At 55.1% G+C, this 8,174-nt stretch overlaps 1 long non-coding RNA gene across 1 annotated transcript; it reads right to left on the bottom strand.

The window, feature by feature from the left end:
* Positions 1 to 845: 845 nt before the first annotated feature.
* Positions 846 to 3,819, bottom strand: LOC104987966. The gene is made up of 3 exons (XR_825186.1): positions 3,740 to 3,819; positions 3,442 to 3,549; positions 846 to 2,862 (listed from the first exon to the last, which is right to left on the bottom strand). It is a non-coding gene; the product is annotated as an uncharacterized LOC104987966 (long non-coding RNA).
* Positions 3,820 to 8,174: the final 4,355 nt, after the last annotated feature.

Raw genomic sequence — 8,174 nt, forward strand, 5'->3', positions numbered from 1 at the left:
GTCCAAGACTGAGGAACAAAGAATAATCTTCAGATCTCTGCCCACCCTGGTAAATAGGCGTGAAAGTCCCACAGTCGTGTCCGACTCTTTGTGTTTCCATGGACTGCAGCCTGTTCCGCTCCATGGAATTCTCCAGGCAAGAGTACTGGGGTGGGTTGCTTTTCCTTCTCCAGGGGATCTTCCCAACCCGGGGATCGAACCCAGGTGTCCCACATTACAGGCAGATTCTTTACCAGCTGAGCCACCAGGGAAGCCCAAATAGGCATGAGAGTGACCAAAACCGAAAATATCATCTCCAGTGGTATTTCTCCTAAAAGCACTGAAGTGGACCAATCCGCATTGCTAGATGGGAAGACGGTAAGTGAAGGTCAAGGACACTGGCATCAAGAAGGACCTGGGAGAGGTGCGCGTGCAGGGCTGGTTCGTTACGGGGCTGCACGTGCGTCACACCGGACGGCGCCAGCCAGGCAGATGTGTCCCGGCCTCTGCCTCTCGCTTCAGGACACTCCCTTCCTGACTCAGCCCATGGGTGTTGGCGCTGCTGTGACCTATGTGAAATCGATGCTCCATTTCCAAGCGTGGGTTAAAAAGTGGTCACTGTGGGTTGGTGGTGTAGTTTTCCAAGTTAAGCGGCTGACCGACTGGAGGGTCACAGAGGAGGTGTCCATCAGTGGAGAGAAGGCCCACTTTGTCCGTGGTGAGATGAAAAGTGGCCTCGGAACAGTCTTCCCCACAGACTCTGCAGACGCCGGGCTTGGGGGCACCTGAGGGGCCTCCTCACCTCAACCCAGGGCCCCCGCCACCCTCCTTCCTGTGGCTGCCTCCCCGGACCCCCCTGCCCCGCGCCTGCCGGCCCCCCACCCTGCCTTCCTCTAATCCAGCCGCCCTCGCCCGTCCTTCCCTGCTGGACCCTCCCACCTGCCGAGACCCCAGGGCCAGGCCTTCACCCTGCACAGCTCTGGGCCTGGGGATGTCATGGCTGCCTGGTCCCCCACCCGGGCGGCCCCCTCCCTCACCCGCATCCCCTGCAGGGCGCCAGATGGCCCTGGCCCATCACTGTCTTGCCGTCTCCCTCGGGGGCAGCTCATCCGCTCCTGTGTCTCCCACTGAGGACCCCACATTACCCCTAGGTGCCCAGCCCCTGCTCACACCCCTGCTGACTGTGACTCTGAAATCTGGGGACGGCTGCCCTATGACCCTGCCACCCCCAGCTCCTTGGTGTCACCAACCCTCATGCTGAAATGGATGAGCCAGTGGGAGGTGTTTCTCAATCACAGACACGCAGCCTGACGGTGTGTAACGAGACCCCACACAAGTTCTGATGATAGCTGAGGGTGAAATGTATGTTCCGGTGCCACTTTTTGGTATTTTAACCGTTTCTTCTCCCTTTCATGTGAGAGGTTTGCCTCTTCTGTTTCACTCACCTGCTGGTTGACTTTTTCTCAGGTTCTCTCCACATTCATCTCTGAGGGAGTGTGCTTTGCTTCCTGTCCTGAAAAGTCCCTCTGGCTTTATTCTTTACCTCACTGAAGGTCAGGGCTTGCCGTCCTGGTTGGAGCAGGCCTGTGGCCCTGTGGTCGCTCTGCCTGGTGTTTTCTGTCAATCAGGGCCTGTTTGGGCTGCTGAGACGATCCTGGCTTGTTTCCACTCATCCGTCAGGTGCTGCCGCCCGTTGACTGGGGTTTAAGAGTGATGTCGCTCACACTTGGAGCTGCCCCATCATGGGGTGCAGCCCACTCTGTCCCTGGGGCCCCCTTCCCGTTAGAATGTGTGGAGTTGGTTCAACTGTCCTCGCAGAGAGTCCGACATGACTTAGCAACTGAACAAGAACAGCAGCAAGAGGAAAGGAGCCCAGCTTTCAGCTGGTGAGCTTCTAGCTCCACTTTGGAAAAAGAAAGACAAGATGGAGACAAGCATAGCCATCACCCTGAGGAGTATGAAGGCAGCAATGGAGATTTTTAATGACAGAGAAGTTGGTGTCCACACTGGAGGTACCACAAGGCTGGCATTCGGAGGGAAGCTGCTGGAGACCATCACCATCTTTGCAATTCAGCGACCCCACAGGCAGGTCAGACGAGTGGCCTCTGCTTGCAGCTCACTCCTGATGTCCGGGGTTAAGTCTGGGGTTACAGTTGCATTTGCCCACTCAGGCGGCTGTAACAGAGTATTATGGATGTAGTGCGAACAACAGACATTTATTGTCTCCCGTCCTGGAGGCTGGAATCCAAGACCCAGGTGTGGGCAGGACTTGTCCCCCTGAGGCCTCTCCCCTTGGCCTGTGGATGGCCGTCTCCTGCCCGTGTCCTTGCTTGGCCACCCTGTGTGTGTGGGTCTCTATATCCTGATCCCCTCTTCCCACAAGGACACTGGGTCTATTGGATCAGGACACACCCGAATGGCCTCATTTAACTCAATCACCTGTTCAAAGACCTTGCCTCCAAAGGCAGGCCTGCTCAGAGGTGCCGGGGGCAGGGCTTCCACACACACGTCTGAGGGGCAGACTCTGAGCATCACACCAGCCAGAGGCATGCGGCCCTTTGTGTGAAAGTGGTAGACTGGCACCCCCATGGTTCTGGGGTTGAGCTTCCCCCATGGTTCTGGGGCTGAGCTTCCCCCACGGTTCTGGGGCTGAGCTCCCTCCACGGTTCTGGGGCTGAGCTCCCTCCACGGTTCTGGGGCTGAGCTCCCTCCACGGTTCTGGGGCTGAGCTTCCCCCACGGTTCTGGGGCTGAGCTTCCCCCACGGTTCTGGGGCTGAGCTTCCTCCACGGTTCTGGGGCTGAGCTTCCTCCACGGTTCTGGGGCTGAGCTCCCGGGCAGAACATGACCTGTCTGAGGACTGGAACACTTGCACCTACAGCTCCTGGGGAAAGGACATGCATTTGGAACATGAGTTGGGACCTGGCTTAGTGTGTAGGTAGTGCCCACAGGCCGAGCAGACCCTCTCCTAACTGGCCGTGTCCTGGCGTCCTGTGCTAAGCCAGGGCTCCCAGAATGAAGCCTCTCCCAAGTTCCTGTTAGGGCATGTCTGTCAAGGGGAGGGTTTGTGATCCATATGGTGATGGCTGGAGCTGGAGGCATGGTGCAGACTTTCGGGGACTGAGCACAGACGTGGGCGGGATGAGATGACACGCTCAGACACATCTGTGCACGGGTCAGTACACGAGTGTCCCTTCAGGCATCGATGCCTCGATCCGAGTATCTTGGAGGTCGTTGGTGTTTATTTACTGGACACGCTCCACCATTGCTTCGGACATGACAGCCGCAGCTGTGAGTGTTTGGGATCACCTGAATTTCTCAAACAGCAAAGAACCTTTGCGGTTCACGCTACTTCTGTGTTATTCCCATGTCTGCCCCCTTTGCCCTGGGATCACTAGATCTTCCCTGTTTACACCTCGGCCTCCCTCGTCCAGGGGGTGCGTCTGCCCAGGTGAGCTGTTACCTCTGATCAGCCTGAGAGGCAGTGCGGTTCTGAGATTCCAGCCTGGACAAGAGCAGTGGCGGGGCGCGGATGCGGCCTTGGATCTGTCATCCCAGGGACAGACGTTGACTGCGGAACGGTGAAAGTGCCTGAGTTTGACCCCGACTCTGACCCTGACCCCAAGCCTAACCCTTCGATCTCATCTACCCCATAGACACACAGGCTCCTCTTTAGTGGGGAAGACTTTTACTTTGAAAAATACTCTGACAGTAGGTAAGGGTTACCTTCCGGAAGGTTCAGTTACTCAAGAAATACCTGCCTTCAGGCCGTGTGTGAAGCATTTCAGGGGCGCATCAGGTAAGCCGGTGAAGCAGGCTTGGGGATTGCCGGGACTTGTAATGTTCCTTCACTGGGCCAGGTGCGCGCCCAGCATGGATGGGTACAGAGAGAACTTTCCTGTAGAGGATTCAGTTGGCGGAGGCAACTCACCGTGTTACGGGCCGGGTGGAGGGTGTTCAGGAGGGTGGGACGCGGGGAAGGGGTGCGAGCGGTCACAGGACCGTCGGTCGGGCGCCCTCTGCCCTGACCTCCGAGTCTCTGCAACAGATAGGGCTGAGCTCACCCGCCCCCTCCCGCCGGCAGGAGGAATGCGCCCACAAAACTTCCGCTTTGTGGAACTCTGTTTCTGGGGTCCGTCTGCCTCTGAGCGCAGCTTCAAGGTCTGTAAGGGCTCTGTGCCCGACTCCGCTTCCCTCCTACGAGCCCTGGGCCCTGTCTGCGGTAGCTGCCTCTCCTCGGTTCGCCGCGCTGGCCCCGCCTCTGCGCTGCCCCCGGCCCCGCCCGGCGTCTTCGGGGTGGGTAGGGAGACCAGGGGCGTTTCTCCCCGTCCCTCGGGGTCTCGGCTTGAGTCTGGGCTCTCTCCCCGGCTCTGCGCCCGGCCTCCCAGCGCAGGGGTGGGCCGGCTCCCCGCGCCGGTTCTGGGGGCCTCGCTGACTGGTTCCCGCCCCTCAGGCCTCTCAGCTTCAGGGATGTGAAATGAACGCGCTTTGTGGTGAGAAAGGAAGCAGAGGAGAAGAGGAAAGGCTCACCCTGTGACCAGGAAAGCTGCAATCACAGGAGAGGGGCGGGACCTCCCGGGAGGGCGGTGGGCAGGGGCGGGGTGCGGCCAGGACCCCCTCCCCGCCACCCAAGCACCTGGCGTCTCAGGCCCCGTGACCCTGCTGTAATGTCTGCTGGTCCCACTGAGACCCCACAGGCTGCAGCCGTGGGCCCCGGGCCAGGCCGGGGGAGCACCGCGGTCAGGACCCTGCGTCTTGCTGATAAGGAGGCCGCTGGGTCCCTCGGAGGGGCAGGCTGGGCGCTGTCATTCTCCTAGGCTCGTGCTTCTCCTCTCGGCACTTCCCTCTGTTACCTGTTTATGAATCTTGTCTCTCCCCCCGCCCCACCCCCCCGCGCGCCAAGCCAAGCCAGGCAGCATCTCAGGGAGGGGGTGAGGCCACCGGTTACCACAGTCACAGTACCCGCATCTCAGCTCAGCGGCCATGGTGACTAGCAACAAGATGACGTCATGACCTCTGACCCCTCAGCAGGAGGTTCTGCGTTGGAGGGACTTGGAGAGTTGCTGACGTCAGTGCGCGGTGGTCAGGCTAACTGCCCTGGAAGTGAGCCCGGGGCCCTGAAGGAAGGGGGAGCGGGGATCCCTGGCACCCCTGAGCTGTAGACCCTGTCCTTGCCCACTTCCCGGTCATGCCCCCACACCCCCCCAGATAAGGGGCTGGACCTGGGCCTGTTCTTACTTCCCTCGCTCATGAGGCTCATCAGGGGCTCATCTCAGCCCCCAAGAGCCAAGGTCAGCAGATGGGGGACACAGTGCTGCCTTTTACTGGTGAGTACATGTCAAATGATCGATGATGATTAAGTGCTTACAACAAATGCCCGGAGGATGGAGCGGCTGTCTGTGGGGCGTGTCCTCCGGCTTCAGGGGAGGAAGGCCCATCCCCGTCTCCCCTTCTTCTGGCCGGTCCCGCGTCTGTTTATGAGCTTTGCACCTCCTCCAGGCGCTGGCGTTTGTCACCTCCATGCAACACGATACTGCACGCTAATCCGCACCTAGTGTGCTAATTTGTGCAGTTTTTAAAAAGAATTGTCTGCTCATGTCCTCTGCCCGTTTTCCACTGAGGATTTGTGTTTGCTTCACACTTGCGCACGTGATAATAAACACCTGCTTCAGGGCAGCCCACGACACTGCATTTGATGGTGAAACTCTTTAAACTTTAAATTTCAAGTTGATGGTGACAGGAGCACACGTGCTGCCCTGCTGATCTTGTCACTCAAGGAGAACAGGGTTTCTGGGGGCAATTGCCAAGTGAATACTGAGTGTCTTCATGCATTTGAACTACCCCTGCATCCAAAAAGATTTGAGCCGGTTTTTGATAAAATGCTCCTATAAATAACTACACGAAAATAGAAATGCATACTGAAAATTACTAGAGAGGATGAGAAGATGCTGACATCAAAACCATGCCAGAAGCAGGTTCCTGCAGCTGATGTTCAGTTTAGTTCTAAAGTTTTTATTTATCAAGGCAAAGACACATCATCTTCAAATGCAAGTGCATTTATTTCTAAATTTGTTGCACCAACTAAGCTTCAGCCTAATTCTCCTAAAGACTGGGAAAGTAATCTTAATCCTTCTAGAAAGTATCAGAACCACCATGCTCTCTGGTGTTTAACTTTTTCCAGGCAACACAGCTCGCTGTGCCCTCTGGCAGCCCTCTGGCTTCATCTGACCTGAGCAGGCACACTGGTTCTTCAAGGGTGATTTTGTTTCTATTTATTTGTGGTTATATTATGTTGGCTTGAAGCACTGAGCAGAACTCCTGGGACAATTAAGCCACATTCATTAAGAAAGATTTAGCTGAGTCAACAATATTCTTATTTGGGCTCCAAAAGAATGCAGACTACAGCACTATGTAGAAAAGGCTGAAATCAGGATCTTCTAACAGGAATACTTGCACGAATGGTTGGCAATTTTTTTTTTACTAAGAATGAGAATGCGTGGCCTGTGTTGCTGCATATTGTATGTTAATTATCACCTTTTCTTTTTTTAACTAAAAATGCCTGATTGTTAATGAAAGTAAAGAGACAAGACCCTTGGGTGTTATTAATGGCTCTGAAGAACCCATAATCTGTTGGTGTGCTTACATTTTAAAGATCAAAATTTATAATGAAAGCAGATAAGAAAAGAGGAATATTCTTGTTTATCCAATTAAAGCAATTTCTCTTTTTTGTGTTTAACTATCACAGGGGTCAAACCCTATGGTTTTTCCCAGTAGTCATGTACAGATGTGAGACTTGGCCCCTAAAGAAGGTTGAACACTGAAAATTGATGCTTTTGAACTGTGGTGTTGGAGAAGACTCTTGTACAGCAAGGAGATCAAACCAGTCAATCCTAAAGGAAATCAATCCTGAATATACATTGGAAGGACTGATGCTAAAGCTCCAATACTTTGGCCACCTGATGGGAAGAGCTGACTCATTGGAAAAAACCCTGATGCTGTGAAAGACTGAAGGCAGGAGAAGGGGACCATAGAGGAGGAGATGGTTGGATGGCATCACTGACTTAATGGACATGAACTTGAGCAAACTCTGGAAGATGGTGAAGGACAGGGAAGCCTAACATGCTGCAGTTCATGGGGCTGCAGAGTCAGACATGACTCAGCAACTGAACAAGGGTCAGTAAACTATGAATCCTGGCCTGAACGAGTCCATCGGTGTTTGTGTAAATAAAGTTTTATTGGCACTCAGCCATGCTTGTTGGTCGTATCACCTGTGCTACTATGAGCTTAAAGGGAAGACCTAAGCTGCTGTGACCGAGACCAAATGGACCTGGAGAAGAAGGAGTTTATGTCTGGCCCTTTGCAAGAAACCGCACTGCCACAGCTTCATCATGTACCTTTCACGGCTAATCTAGGATTTTCCAGCACTTACCCTGGTCTAGCACTGGAAATACCAAGGTGAGGGAAAGCCCCTCACGGGCTCCCTCAGGCCCTGAGAGACACGGACAGGCCCCTCCTACATGGGGCTGAGCGCAGCGGTGGTGAGCATGAGGAGCCGAGGGGCCTGGATGGCACAGAGGGCTGGCGGGCTAGGGGGGGCTGGGGACACCTCTGCTTAGTTGCAGGATGAGCAGGTGTTCTCCAGAAGACGATACTCGCTGGAGCAGGATGCCCTAGTGTCTGCAGCTCTGGGGACAGGAGAGACCCTGGGGCACTCGAGGAGTGGAAGAGCGGAGCTGGAGCCTGGAGACAGCCTGAACAGGACAGGGCAGAGCTGGTAAAGGCTGGGGCTCAGTCCCACAGAGCCCGCTGATCATGGGGAAGACATTATTCAGACCAAAAGGAAGTCATGGAAGGTTTTTAGGTGCAGGCCTGATGTGATAAAGCATCACTTTGAAGCCTTACTCCTAGCTGCAGTGAGAAGAGTGAATGGCAGTTCATGAGAGCTGATGCGGGTGGGTCATTTTCTACTGCAGTAGTCCAGGCAGGAGGACATCATACCCTGGACTATCAGCAGGCATGGAGCTGCAGAGAGAGGATGACTCTTTCTACTCACGCCTCCCTCCATCCTTTCATCATCCACATACCCATCTACGAATCCATGAACCCACCCACCAACCACCCTCTGTCTACCCATCCACCCATCCAGCTGTTCATACTTTCACCACCACCCACCCACCATACTTCCATCTACCCACC

Source organism: Bison bison, unplaced genomic scaffold (assembly GCF_000754665.1).
Source record: "Bison bison bison isolate TAMUID 2011002044 unplaced genomic scaffold, Bison_UMD1.0 scf7180017846269, whole genome shotgun sequence".
In the NCBI taxonomy this organism is placed as follows: domain Eukaryota; kingdom Metazoa; phylum Chordata; class Mammalia; order Artiodactyla; family Bovidae; genus Bison; species Bison bison.